The 15,726-nt window shown below is 39.2% G+C and overlaps 1 long non-coding RNA gene across 3 annotated transcripts in view; it reads right to left on the reverse strand.

Moving 5' to 3' along the window:
• Positions 1-265: 265 nt before the first annotated feature.
• LOC118167961 overlaps positions 266-15,726 on the reverse strand; it is a 42,978-nt gene continuing 27,517 nt past the window's right edge. For all 3 annotated transcript variants that reach the window (XR_004751309.1, XR_004751307.1, XR_004751308.1), the window contains 2 exons: positions 3,389-3,446; positions 266-1,305 (listed from right to left, as the gene is read on the reverse strand). This is a non-coding gene — a long non-coding RNA (uncharacterized LOC118167961). The remainder of the gene's footprint in view (positions 1,306-3,388; positions 3,447-15,726) is intronic.

The raw sequence follows: 15,726 nt of genomic DNA on the forward strand, positions 1-15,726 counted from the left end.
GACTCTATGGGCCTGGGCACCCAGCAAGTTTTTAACTCATCAAAGTGTGCACCTGTCCAAGACATCAGCAGTTTCTCTAGGAAGATGCTGTGGGAACTAATGTGAAAAAGGAAAAGAAAAAGGAAAAGAAAAAGAAAAAGAAAAGAGAAAAAACAAGAACAAGAACAAGAAAAAGAAAGAGAAAAAGAGGAAAAGAGGAAAAGAGGAAAAGAAAAAAAAAATCCATAAAGAACGATGCCTTCAATTTTAAGTATATGGGCAAATTTCTTGTTAACTTACAAAAAAAATTTTGAGAAAATCCAGCCACAAATCAGTTGAGACTCATAGCTGTCTTCAAAAATGATGTTCCTGTTGAAATATTCTTTGTCAAAATGATGTTATTATTTCTATTCTCTATTTGCAGTCTCGTAGATGTCTAAGAAAAATGATTTATTACTAAACTTATGTCCAAGTTGTATACAACATGAGGCAAAGGAATGTTTACATTTTGCAAAGTCATAAAAGAGCTTGGATTAAGTATTGGATCCTAATATTTGTAATGTTGTGACACAGATACAATTAATTTGGATATACTTATCTATTTGAAGGTAGCATTAAATACTAGCATCTGTGGAAACTACTTCTTTGTGCTAGGTAAATCATTAACAGTAATCACAGAGTGAACTTCTCTGTTGCATTTTTGGACCTTGTTATGCATTTGCAGTGCTATGAAAAGTGATTTTACTGGTGCCAGTTAGCTTATGAAGCACTCAGGAACAGCTTGATGGAGTCAAGGAACCTAGTCCTGGCTTCAGCTGGAATTTTCTCACAGAGCAAATCTTGTAGTGCCCATACTGCCTTGGACCCTACTCACATGGACACCACAATTGGGCTGGCAGCACCCTGTCCCATACCCAGCTGAGAGATCAAAGCTTTGGTAGCTTGTTGTGATTGGATTCAATTGGAGAAGGTCTCCTTCTTCTAGTTCAGGAGATGAGCACTGCCATCCTTACAAGGACAGAACACCAAGCTGAGGGATGGTTGGTTTATTTGCATATGGCCACACAGCAAGTCAGCACTAGAGCAGTGCAGGAGTTGGGAGCACACCGTGATGCTGTGGTGGTCAGGCCATGTGCCAGTACAAGCCGAGACATTCTAGGATAAATTGGCAGTATTCACTCTGTGAAGTTTTTCTGCATTTATTTTATTATGAAGTGAATGATACAGCAAAGTAGTATATCTTAAGAGGATATAGGATAGCTGTACATGCTTACTGAGGGTTTATACCACTGAATGCCAGCCTGAAGAAATGGAAGCTGGAACAAACTATTAGAAAAGTTAAAAGGTCAATTAAAGTTTTGAAAAACAGGTCCTTTTTTTCATAAGAAATCATCATAGGAAATGTGTAAATTCATAATTCTCATATTTTAGGTCAAATTTTTAAAGCATTTTTGTGTGTATAGTGTATCTACATTAACTGTGTTTTAATGCTCAACAATATGTTTAGTTAATAGGTTAGAGAGCAAAGAAAGTGATATTTTTAAATGTCCCATCTAGAGAAGGAAGAGACTCAAGAAATTTTGACATGGCCATTAGGTCTTAGGATGAAAACAATTCATTGATATCTATTCCACGTGTTAGTCTCTGGCCCTCAGGGAGCCATAGGACTGTTCAACTTGAAGAAAACAAGTTTTTTTTTAAAAAATGAAAAAAAAGTATGAAGCACTTGAAAAAATTTCCCTGGAAAATCTGCTTAATGCTGGCAAAGTTAAGTCATGGGCATAGCTCTGTGGCTTGGGACTCCTGAAGAACTGTGCAAAAACTTGAAACTGGGCCTCTGGGTCCCTGGTGACAGAGTCAGTGTAATGTTACAGGAATGCTGGTGTTTTTTGAACACAGGGAAGACTTCAGCAGTTGATCCTTGCTCCTTTTCTCTCCCCATTCTTCTCTCCTGTGCAGAAATGTCATTGATTTAATTAGAATAAATGGGCTACGCTAAGTATTTGAACCAAATCTGGGATGTAGCAATATTTGGATGTGCCCTCAACCACAAACTCAGCATGCCCGTGCCTCTACAATGTTGACTTTGGACTCTTGAGAACCCAGGAACAACTAGGGCACTTGGGGCAGGAGAACAGGATAAGCAGAAGAAATTTTGTGGGCCAAGGAGCTTGACTAAACATTGTGTTCCAAAAGACAGCTCTGTACACAAAGAATAAGGGGAGCAATAGTTTATTCAAGTGGCTCAACACAAAACAGATGGTAAGAATTTAACAGAGCAAGGGACTGATGGGTAGCTAAAGCCAGCAGGCACAGGCAGGCAGGAAAACTCAGAAGACTGAGACCCCCAGACTGATACACTTCTAGTATGATATCCTAAGAAACTTAAATTTCTAAAGCCAATATGAGTGTTTCAGTGTTCAAATGGACAAGTAGTGTTTCCTCAAACTCTTTGGAAACAGTTTCTTTCAAGGGTCTTCAGATAGATGTTGCTAAAATTAGTTTGTTTTGTTTTGTTTTAATGTTCAAATAAATATAAAAGGTGCAGACAATCATCCTAAAAACATTCAGCTCCCTCTATGGGACCATCCCACCTCCAAGCAGGCTTTCTGTCCCAGATTTTCTGACCTTTTCCTCTGAAGTTTAGGCAATGAACATTGACCCAGTGGTCTGTCATTACTGTTGTCACATTCCTGTCAAACACCTCTAAATGTCCCTTAGGTACAGAGAAGGAAAATATAAACTATTGAGCCACAAAGAAAAAAAGTCTGAGGTACCACTTTGGCTTCTGATGACAGGAGTGATGAGATATTTCATTTTGTCAAATTTAGAACAAACTCTATAATCATGTTTTTGGGAGACAGAATAGAACTCAAAACTACTGAGCCTAAATTTTCTTTTGCTTCTGGTAAAATACAAATTCTAGGCTGTAGCAGTGTTTTTTTTGTTGTTGTTGTTTTGTTTTGCTATAATTTTATTCCCCTGGTAATCCCAGAAGCAGGACAAGAATTAATTTCAAACAAGGATCTTTATTGTTTGCATAGTTCAGTATTCTGTTTAATTGCAAAAACATGTTTGTTGTTTTTTTAATTTAGTTTTCTTTGAGAAAGTGATGGTTCAAATTAAGGGGGAAAATGTTTTGCAAAACTCAACAGTTTTGTGAAACCTTAAACTGTTTTTCTTTATGTTGTCTAAAGTTTTGAAAAACACTAAATGCTACCAGTTTTTTAATAGTATTTCTTTAAAGGATCAAAGACCTAAATCAGTCATGGATTACAGTCAACTAAATCCAGACAAGTAACAGTGGGTGAAGTTCCTAATCACACTATCAAACTAATAAATATATTTTTTATTCATTGTGAGTGAAGTTGTTCTGAACATGCAGGTGAACAAATGGATTATTACTCACCAGAATTTCTCTTGCAGCTCATGTTTCCTTATTGCTATGGATAGTGTGTAGATTCTCACTGAAGGAGACAACATCTGTTGAGCAGGGGAGGAAGGTATGTCATTTTTTTTTAAATCAAGTTAAAGTGCAATCAAAACAAAACAAAACAAAATAAAACAAAATTTCACAGTCCTCAAAGTGAGATCTTGTTCAAAATCACCAAAGATTCTTCCGTAACTTAGGTGTCATATGAAGCTTGACATTCATTGGGAGAAAGATATAAGATGCATGTTTGTTTCTACACAACCTACATTGCCTGTCTTTGCAGATCAATGGAGAATCTCCAAAGGGTATCAGTGAAAAAGCTGTATTTTGAAGTACCTTGAACTTTAGCAGAAATTATCTGATTTGAAAATTCAGCCAAGATTTTTTTTTTGGGGGGGGGGGGTGATCATTTAAAAATTTGTTGTCTGCCAATAATGTAGAATTAATGGCATTTTTTTTTCCAGCATTTTAAAAGATCCAATAAGACTTTTCCCTGATGCAAGTGTTAATTCCATCTCTTCCAGCTGTGGTGTATTGCAGACAAAAGGGCCTATATCAAAGATTTAGATTGGATTTTGCTTTTTGATGATCATCATGCTTTTTGTTGATCATCGTGAATTTTGATGATTGGCTTTGGTTTTTGAATGTTTTCTTAGGATCAAGGATGAAAGAAAAACGTTTGGAAAAAAAAAAACAAACAAAAAAAAACTGTTATGTGGGCATTTAAGGTCTCTGTGTTTGTTTTTTGGTTGGTTGTTGCATTGTGTTTGTTGGTTTTTTTTGTTTGTTTGTTTGTTTATTTTACAAGAACAGAAATGTCCAATAAACCTCAGCTATATATTTACCTAATCTACAAAAATCCATCAATTTCATTAAATATCACAGGAGGCAGAAAATCATTAAGTTCTGATTGCTGCTTTTGGGAAACATCACCTCATTCCAAAATTTAGGTTTCATATTGCTTAACATGTCTATATATTATCCCAATAATAACTTTTCTCCAGATGGGGTAGTTTGCCAGAATCCAAAGTGTAAAGTTCCCCCGTTGGACACAATAAAGTACCAAGAACTCCTGTAAGCTATAGCAAGTATAATCCATCCTTTTGCTTATTTCTACTATGATTTTCAAAAGCATAATCTGTAATAAACAAAACAGAAATAAACTGAAGTAAATCTTGAAGGATATACAACACATTTAATGTGATGCAAACTTTGATAAAATATCTGCAATTGACCATAACCCAGCAAGTGACTTACAAGGCATAAATCATTTGTACTAGGAAGTCAAGTATTATAGAGGTGAAATCCTGACTCTGATGAAGGGAGTGGGAGTTTTTTCTTTGATTTCTAGGGGCCTGGATTTTACTCTAGGCATATTTTTGTTTCTAAAAACACAATTAATATGGAATTAATTGAATAGACAAATTACATTAAAGTGGGTTTGATATCTGTTACTCTTTTTAGAAACTCCTTATGCATCAACTACTACACATATTGTAGACCTGAGATGGTACCAAAGAGATGCTGATTTGAATGAAACTCTCTTGACATCAAAGAATCAGTAATGTAAGTCCAAATCTTTCATTTATACATCTTTATGATATTCATAGACTCACAGAATCACAGTCACTTAGGTAGCATCACCCAGTAATGTTCTTGAACACATTTGATTTCAAAAAAAAATATGTTAACAAATTCCTTATATGAAGATTTACATACCTTGTATGTACAAAAAATAAAAAATAAAAAAAAAAAATGTTTGAATTAGCATTTAGCCAAACAGCAAAGATGATTACCATATTTCCTGCAGAACAAGTATTAACCCCTGGCTCACCTAGATGCTTGACTATATGCTTTCCTGTAAAAAAGCAAGCTATGCCTGCCTGCAACAATAGGAGTATTTCCATCATAATCAGCAGCAGTTCCCGTGTCTTAAATTAGCTGTATCCCCAAACTCTTGCTGAATCATGAGTTCTATGATTAACTTTCCAAAACCCAGTGTTAAATTATGGAATCTCTGATATGGACAGCATCCCTTGGTTTCTTTTATCTTCTCAGAGCAATCTGTGATTTCCTCCATGACTTTCCCTTCCCCTGGTGACCTGAGATGACCCAAATTAACTATGATGCACTGTGTGGAAAACATTCTCTCCAATCCATCCTTTCCCATTCCTCATTCTTAATTTATTGGCCACCCACCCCTCTTTTTTTCTTTTTGTTGTTGTCCAAATTTTCCTATTTCCAGCATATGTTTTAAGATTAAAAAATGCTTATTTGGCAGATGGTATAAACACTGTACCTCAACAGATGTTTTTAGTGTCAGTGCAAGAAACGGCCACACGCTGATGCGGTTCTGCTTGGCACTATTTCTTGTCTGGAGAGACTGACGCTGCGTGAATATATTCATTTTATTGGTGGTTTCTTTTTGTCATTTTTTTCCCCACTGTTCCCCTCTCATGACGCTGTGGCAAATTTGGTGTTTCTGTGACTTGTTCCGTCTTTGCTTATGACCTTGTTTTAGAAGTCCTCTGTCTTGTTTCTGAAGGCACACAATGACCTGAATTTACCTTTGAGCTTGTCTCCCTCCCCCTTAACTGTGGAATATGTTTTCAGGTTAACTTCTAGCTTTTACCAACTGTTTTTAAATATCTCAATCACACTATTCCTATCCAAAATGTATTGCTATGCAGGCACATGTATCAAAATAATTAGGGCCTCAGTGAGTACTATCCACAAGTTCAACAGTTTTTTTCTATTTACTCAGCTGGTCATGTTCTTGTACGAAGGAGGTTTTTTTTCAGGCTGTATTTGAAACAGTGGACAGGTTATATAAGGGCATAATAAAAATATGGCTTTTGTGAAGGCGCAGGCAAGAACGTCTTCATCTAAATCTCCTTCAGTCTCCTAATCTGAAAGGATTTTTCTGGCTTTCTGATGGCAAGGGAAATTGTTCTGCATAAGTTTGTGCCAGGTAGCAGCTGAAGATGAGGACTGGAACAGTGGAAAAAAGTAAAAATAAAAATAAAATAAAAATTAAAAAGTGAAGCTAAAAGCTATGAATTTAGAGTGCACACTGATCTTAAAAATCTCTGCTGGTTAAGTGTTACCAAATGATGCCATATGAGACACCACAACATTTCCCTAAGCTTGCGAAAGGCCGTAATTGTGGTGCTCCAGATAATTTCATGTGGTAACAGCTTATAAAAGTTGACTCTTTAGTAGAACTCCAATGCCTGATGTCCTAGCACAGATTATCTTGTTCTTTGCTGTCCCTCTACATGAAGAGTGAATACGGTTAACACACATTATGGAAGAAAGAGAGAAAATCAAGTGATGGTGCACTTGATTTTCAAATAGCAAGCATATCTGCCACACCCACAGTCTCACTATGAGGCTGCTCAACTGCCTGCCATGTTTGCTCACTCTGGATCCTTTGAAAGTGCCCAGCATCCAGAAAGTCAAAATGGACAGTTTCTGCTCTCCAGGGAGCAATGAGACTTTACTTTCTTTCCCTGCCCTTTATGTAAACCACCTCCTGGAGGTGCTTATCTCCTCCCCAAACACTGGCTGTGAGGTTGGACACTTGAGTTTTAGGTATGGATATCTTTATGCTGGAGTTATCCCTTTGGAATTCATTCCAGCACTCAAAGAGTACATGATGCCAGCCAGAGGTGCGTGATGTGTTTTCCCATTCCCCACAATGGCTTTGAGAGAAATGATGTTGCTGTCTGGAAGGAGCAGCACAGGGCACAACTCCAAGGAGTAGCCCCTCTGCTCATTTTGCATTTCACTTCTTACTGATCCTTGCTGGGCTCCCTAGACCTTTCTTCTCTCTTTGCTTTTTGCAAGTGCGTGAAGACATCAGTTAAAAAGTTGGTGTGATAGAGCTCAGCTTGACCTTAGATAGCACTCAGTGGACTAGCATACCTCTACTGCAGCAGGCACAAACATACAAGCCTAGTGTCAGGGGTACATGTCTCATTCTTCCAGCTGCTTTTCTCACAAACAAATATTTATTTTGGAGAAAGACGGGGAAATCCAATTCTCTACTTGTGGTTTCGATTCCTTTTGTCTGCAACATGTTCTGCTAGGGAAGTGATGCACAGCGGTTTCTTTTTCAAATTTGCTTCTGGCTCAGCAAGAAGGTGGGTGGCAGGGCAGTTGGAAGTCATCAAGCATAAGTAATAATGTTTAGTAATCTTTTGTGTAACTCAGCCCTCCAACATTTTCAATGTCTTCCTTTTCCTGTTCTTACTGGGGGACAGATCCTTAGAGGTCCTGAGTAACTTTAAATTTAGCTGAGACATTCCAAGTCCTAAACTTAAGCCCACAAACTTTGCACAGAAGAGCATCACAAAATCTTTCTTATCCATACTGGAAACAGGAGCCAACCACACAACTGGGGTAAAGTGAAGCAAGTCTCCCAAGGGCAGTAGAAGAAGGCAGCAACAGAACAATTAACACGAGCAGGCCACAATAACCTCCTCACACTACGAGTCAAATCCTAATCTCCTGGTCATCACTTGAGTAGATAAGGATCTTTATGGAATATTTATATTGAAGATTTATATTGAAGATAGAGCAGGTGTCAGATTTTTCTCAGCCCAGTGGTAAGCATAGCTGCCTTATTGCCACCAATTAAGCAAACGTTAGCATGAAAGACATGTTCAGAAAAAAAAAAAAAAAAAAAAAATCCCCTAGATCACAGTAGTTGCAATTGGTTACCTGCTAATGACAAGCAGTGATGACTGCTGATATTAATTCATGTGGTTTTCAAAGCAAAAAGTAGGGTATAGTACCCCCAGCTAAAGCTTTCCCAAGAACAATATGATAGACCATTCAATGTGCTAATACTCAGTTCTAGTAATATTTTTCATGTGCAGATTTTGGAAGGAGATTCTTACTGGAAAATTGATTTTTTTCTTCATATACTTAATGCATAAATACATTCATGCCATGGAAGTAGGCAGGAGAAATACCTGTTTTTTGACCACGTCAGCCTTCCTTCTAAAATAGTTTCTCTCTTGTTCCTTTCTCTAGAGGACAAACTGATTCTGTCTTTCTTGATGTCCACTGTCAGAAGAAAAGGTGAATGTGGATCTATATTCACATTCTGAAAAAATCTTTCTTAATTTTAAATAAGTTGTTCTTCTATTTAACAGTGATCCCCCAAATACATATTGACACCACATTAGCACAGAGGACACAACAGAGAGCTCCAGGTCAATTCTCAGCAGATGATAGAAAAATTGAAATTTCTCAGTATTACCATACACTTAGCTGAAGTGGCATGTTCTCCAATCACAGGTGCAACCTTGACTGCTGTATCAAAACACTCCATGACAGCTCTTATCTACATGAACAGTCTGCATGCAGAGATGACAATATCCCCACATCGTTCAGCTGGTGGCAGAAAGAGCCTCAGAAATCACCTGGAATTTCTGATCTTGTCAGAAATCAGAAATAAGGTAGAACCTTACAGGCATTCATACTGTGTATAAGACACATATGAATCATAGAATCATAGAATCATAGAATCATAGAATATCCTGAGTTGGAAGGGACCCTTAAGGATCATCAAGTCCAACTCTTGACACCGCACAGGTCTACCCAAAAGTTCAGACCATGTGACTAAGTGCACAGTCCAATCTCTTCTTAAATTCAGACAGGCTCGGTGCAGTGACAACTTCCCTGGGGAGCCTGTTCCAGTGTGCAACCACCCTCTCTGTGAAGAACCCCCTCCTGATGTCAAGCCTAAATTTCCCCTGCCTCAGCTTAACCCCGTTCCCGCGGGTCCTGTCACTGGTGTTAATGGAGAAAAGGTGTCCTGTCTCTCGACACCCCCTTACGAGGAAGTTGTAGACTGTGATGAGGTCTCCTCTCAGCCTCCTCTTCTCCAGGCTGAACAGGCCCAGTGATCTCAGCCGTTCTTCGTACGTCTTCCCCTCCAGGCCTATCACCATCTTCGTAGCCCTCCTCTGGACACTCTCCAACAGTTTCATGTCCTTTTTATACTGTGGTGCCCAGAACTGCACACAGCACTCGAGGTGAGGCTGCACCAGCGCAGAGTAGAGCGGGACAATCACCTCCCTTGACCTACTAGCGATGCCGTGCTTGATGCACCCCAGGACACGGTTGGCCCTCCTGGCTGCCAGGGCACACTGCTGGCTCATATTCAACTTGCTGTCTACCACGACCCCCAGATCCCTCTCTTCTAGGCTGCTCTCCAGCGTCTCATCGCCCAGTCTGTACATGCAGCCAGGGTTTCCCCGTCCCAGGTGCAGGACCCGGCACTTGCTCTTATTGAACTTCATACGGTTGGTGATCGCCCAGCTCTCCAACCTATCCAGATCCCTCTGCAAGGCCTTTCCACCCTCATTCGAGTCCACGACTCCTCCAAGTTTGGTGTCATCAGCAAACTTGCTCAAAATACCTTCTATTCCTACATCCAGATCGTTTATAAAAATATTGAAAAGTACCGGCCCTAAAATGGAGCCTTGAGGGACCCCACTGGTGACCGCCCGCCAGCCTGATGCAGCCCCATTTACCATAACCCTTTGGGCCCTGCCCGTTAGCCAATTGCTCACCCATTGTATGATGTTTTTATTTAGCTGTATGGTGGACATTTTGTCCAGTAGGATCCTGTGGGAGACCGTGTCAAAAGCCTTGCTGAAGTCCAAAAAAATCACGTCAGCTGGTTTCCCTTGGTCCACCATACGGGTGATCTTATCATAAAAGGAAATCAAGTTAGTTAGGCAGGACCTACCCTTCACAAACCCATGCTGGCTGGGACCAATGACTGCTTTGTCCCCCAGGTGCGCCTCAATAAGTTCGAGAACCATCTTCTCCATGATTTTACCAGGCACTGACGTGAGACTGACAGGCCTGTAATTGCAAGGGTCTTCTTTCTGACCCTTCTTGAAAATCGGCACAACATTTGCCAGCTTCCAGTCTACCGGGACCTCTCCAAATTCCCAGGATCGTTGAAAAATAATTGAGAGAGGTTCCGCGATGACGTCCGCCAGCTCTTTCAGCACCCGGGGATGAATCCCATCCGGACCCATGGACTTGTAGGGATCGAGGTGGAGTAGCAAATCCCGCACACGTTCAGGGTCGGTTGGGAGTTTGTCATCCCCACCGTCCCGGTCCTCCAGCTCGGGGCACCCTGGGTCCCGAAGCCCATCATCGGCAATGAAGACAGAGGCAAAGAAGGCGTTAAGCGTCTCTGCTTTGCCTATGTCATTGTCTGTGAGGAGACCTTCCCTATCAAGGAGCGGCCCTATGTATTCTTTAGTTCTCCTTTTTCCATTCACATATCTAAAAAAAACCTTTTTGTTTTCTCTCACAGACACAGCCAGCTTCAACTCTAGGCGTGCTTTGGCCACACAAACTTTCTCCCTACAAACACGAACAGCATCCCTGTATTCTTTCCATGACACCTGGCCCTCCTTCCAGTAGCGAAACACTCTCTGTTTCCGCCTAATCTCCATTAGAATGTCCCTGGTCAGCCACGCCGGCCTCCTGCCCCGCCTGCCTGACTTGCGATATTTAGGAATTGCCTGATCTTGTGCTTCTAGGAGGCATCGCTTAAAGAATGACCAGCTCTGGTGGACATCGAGGCCTTCAAGAGCAGTTTCCCAGGGGACCTTGCTGACTAGTTCCCTGAGCAGCCTGAAGTCCGCTTTCCCCATATCTAGGGATGAGGTTTTGGTGGCACTTTTCCTTCTGTCACCGTAAATTTTGAACTCAACCACTTAAATTTCTGAGATAGAATTCCAAGCCAGTAATAAGGATGTGTCTTAGAAGAAACATCCCATAAGGAATTGATACAACACACAGAAAAAGACCCTCCTGTCCTCCAGGAGAAAGCAAACTAACAATAAGCATATCTTACATATGGTAAATATACCAGTGAGCAAGTTGCTACAGGTTCATGGGAAGGATGTGAGAAGGGTTCTTAACACAAGTTTCAAGTCTTACAAAGGAGAAAAGTCTGTAACAAATGGAAACAGTTTGATTAACCCTTTTAGAATATTGAGGACCAGGATCCAGAAATCCATCCACATGAAATGGAGGATGCTGCTCATTTTGTAAGTAGACTCTTCCTAACCATCTAACCATAGCTCCAGATTAAAAAAAAAAAAAAAAAAAAAAAAAAAGGAACTCAACTAATCCAATCTAAAAAAGTAATCTAGCCTTTCAAGTAACATCCAGGGTTTGCCTTGACCCTGGGGGATGAGAAAAGAAACAGCCATAGAAACAGTACAAGCCAACACTTATGTCTCAAAGAAGTACAAGTATTCATCCTGAAACTCTCCACGCATTTCTAGGAATGAATACTAGGCAGACATCACTAAAGACCGAGGACTCCTTTTCTTGTGCTCTAACTCTCTCTCTGAAGTCTATCAAAAGATTTCCATTCCTGGAGGTGTTTAAGGTCAGACCGGATGGGGCTTTATCTAGTGGGAGGTGTCCCTTCCCATGGCAGGGTGGGTGAAATTAGGTGATCTTTAAAGCCCCTACCAACCCAAGCTATTCTATGATCCTGCAACAGCTCAGAAAAACACTGAAGAATGAGCTCTCTCTCAAGCTTCCAACAATCTTTCTGCCCACCCATAGTTATTTGCATTTATTGACTCTCATAGAATGAGCCTTTTATTCAAAGAAGAGAAATAAAGAAACTTCTGCTGGTACTGAAATCTTGGGTTTGATCTCTGGACTAATGAAGGAAATGTGCTCTGAACACCTCAACTTCATGCAGCTGGTGCCGGAAATAGTTGCCAGAAGGGTTGGGGACATTCACAGTATTAGAGATGAAGGCCCTTGGTTAGTGTCATGTCCCAGTGATCATGACAACCAAGAGATTCCCAGATGACTAGTCATGAATTAGATACTCAACAGACTGCTTCCAACCACTTAGCCCTATGGATAAAGATCATGCTAGTTGCAGAGGATTTGCTACTACAAGTGACAGAGCTAGCCTCTGTGAACCCCAAAGATCTGCTGTAATAAAGCCATAGAAGATGGTTTCTTTTCCTGACAGATTTACTGGGCACATGGAATCTGGGTTAAATGGCCTTAAAACCAAGGAAGAGTGTAAGAAAGATTTTCAGAGCACAGGTACATCCTCTAAAGTACTTGCAAAATTTTGTGCATGAAATCTTCATTGTTGTCAAAGGAGAAAAGCACAATCTGACCTAGCACATATGGTTTCTGATTTAAATAAATAAATTAATTAATTAAGTTTTTTTTTAATAAAAAAAAAAAAAAGGTCAAAGCACTGGAGGAGAGGTTTCTGAATCAGTGAGATGAACGTGTAGAAGGTATACACAACTCCTAAGTTAGAATTAAGATTGCTGAAAGAATAAAATATTTGTTCTCAATGACAAGGTGTATGTATACCTTCTGTGTGAATGTATATGTTGATATTATTAAAAGCCTTAAGATCATTGAATCTTAGAGTCACAGGTAATCTTATACGTCTAGTCTTACATAACCCATACTTTCTGAATATATTTCAAAATAAAAAACTTGACTGGTGGAACCTGAAGCAATTCTTTACAATGGTGTAACAAATAATAATAATAATAATAATAATAATAATAATAATAAATCTGATTTTAATCCTTAAATTCACATGACATATTTCAATATTCACCTTATGAAAAGAGCAAACAATGGTTTTGTAAATTCTTAGTTTAAATTACTGTGACTTGGAAACTATTTTTTTTAATGATATATTGGAGGTCATGATTTTCCAAATACTGAAGCACTTGTTTATAGTTTGGTGTTTAATAACCAAGTGCAGTAAACATTTAGTGCTCTAAATTTACCAGTTCTTGGATATTTACCAAATTCTCTGCAGTGTGCTGCTCCAGGAAAACGCTATCCAAGTTTTGATGACAGCTTAAATTACTTTATACTTTTACAGCATTAATATTTTAATTTTCAATATTATAAATACACTGAAATGAGGCAATTAATTGCTATCATGAAGCAAAGCCTAAGACAAGCTTTAATTACTGTTGTCAATCTAATCCCAGATTTGTTTCATATTTACTTCTCTCCCTTATTATCTGCTTTTATTTTAGATTTATGGGAAGTTTATTTTTCATTAGAAATGTTTTTGATTCACACACAGATTGTCAAGCCATCCTCAGTGACTGATAAATGCCAACCTGTATAGATGAAGTTCTGAAACCAGACTGTGGTTACCATACTCAACTGTGGATGTACTAAAATTAGGCACATGTATTCCCATTTAGCCACCTGAGTTATTCACATCACTAAAAAAAGGCCACTTGTTTAGGTGCCCTTAGTTAAGTGACTAAATTGAGACCCCATGTGGCATGCATATTACAAAATAACAAGAGCTTGTTCCTTAATAGGCTCCCATGAAAGCCAACGGGAATTTAGCCATAGAATTCAAAGGGGACGGACTGCACCCAACTAGTGGATTGTGTAATAGCTTTTATTTTGATGTTAGGTTTTTGGTACTTTTCCTCAGTAAAAGATTGAAAACACAAGTTAATAAATCTTCTAATTAAACCACTTACCAATATTACAACATTAGTGTTGGGATAAGAACAAGCAAAAAGAAAGGCAATTATAAAAGCGGAAAAGAAACAAATACAAAGGAAGAAAATGGGACAAGTAGGTGGACTCTGTCTTTGGCTGTTGGTTTGGCTCTTTCACTCTCTCCAAGCAGTCCTTTGGGGATCCAGACTAGGCAGCAGATTTCAAAGGTGTTGACAAGCCTGGCAGACCAGTGATTTCAATTTGTCCCCCATCAACAATGCCAGGCAGCTGTAAATGACTCTAACATTCTCTGCTTTATGATGGTTCCAGGATTAGGGATAGGTTTTTACTTTAAATCCATTATGGACTCCCTACTCAGAGGCTCAAGCTTACTTAGACAGTGAATGCTTTCAGTCTATAAGCCGCCAGTCTAGTTTCTTTTTCTTCAGCCAAGATAAAAGAGGCAGAAATATTTTAAAAGGTGGATAAGCACTTCCACATTTTTATCTTATTTGCTTTCCACTTTCAGGAAACAAATAAGAAAAGTATGACGGGGCCCTACTCAACCATCTTTCTTTCAGGGGGATGGGTACGTATGTTCTGAAATCTCTTCAACAGTTTGGAAATCTATCATTAATTTGAAGGCATATAAAAAAATTTGTTCTTGCATACAGGATTTACAGCACTGATTTGTTCAAAAGTATTATTGCTTAGAATTTTAGCAAAGGGTGGGCATTTTTCTCCAAATTCTTCCTTTCCAGCTTGGGCAGGTTTCTTCTGATAAAACAAAAATGGTCTATTCTTGATACCTGTGCTCAGCATCACATTCCAAACAGAATCAGAAGGAGGGCATTATCCATTGAAACTTCACAAGCACCAATGGATATAACCTCTCTGTCCAACCCAGTAAGTGGATATAAGGCACTCACATAGCCATGCTACTTTATAGATCAGTGGGACCACCAGAAACATTGGACATTACTGCCTCCTTTTTCCTTATAACATGACAGGTCAGGGTTATTAAACTTTGGTTTGCAATATGGAGATACAGAATGGACAAAAATGACTGAAAAACAGATGATAATTTTTTGATATTTTCATAAAAAAAAAAAAAGTTTTTTTTCTTTTTTTATTTTTTTTCTTTTTTTTCTTTTTTTTTCATCTGTATTTTCTGAATTGCAAACCTGAGGTTTTGGCTCAAAGACAAAATCTCTTAATTTCTGGATAGTTGTGATTATTACATGTTTCACACTGAACCACTAAAATAAATGGAGTTCTGCCATTGACTTCACTGGAAATTGGCACCAAGCCTTCATTTGGTAATTTCATGTCTGTTTTACAGCTGTATACCAATGCACAAAGCATATGGTTTCTGATGCCTCACAAGTTAGAAGAACTGCCTAATGAACATCATCTTAGCAAATCACTCTTTTATGTATAATTTATTATGTCTTCATCAGTGAAACCAACTCAAAGTACAAATGCAAAGCAAATATATTGGGGTTGGAATTAGAACTACAACAATACACAATGGTAAATGTGCAAAACATTTTATCTTTCTTCAGTAGTTCTAATGGAAGCCTTCACAAACTTGAAGACTCTACTACAAACAAATACTGCCTTCATTCAGCAGACTTTGCAAAGTTGAAGAGCTTGAAAAAAGTGATAGGGGAGGGGAGGAGAAGGGAGGGGAGAGGAGGGGAGAGGAGGGCAGGGAAGGGGAGGGGTGGGGAGGGGAGGGAAGGGAATGGAAGGGAAGGGAAGGGAAGGGAAGGGAAGGGAAGGGAAGGGAAGGG

This window comes from Oxyura jamaicensis, chromosome 5, assembly GCF_011077185.1.
Source record: "Oxyura jamaicensis isolate SHBP4307 breed ruddy duck chromosome 5, BPBGC_Ojam_1.0, whole genome shotgun sequence".
NCBI classification, from domain to species: Eukaryota; Metazoa; Chordata; class Aves; order Anseriformes; family Anatidae; genus Oxyura; species Oxyura jamaicensis.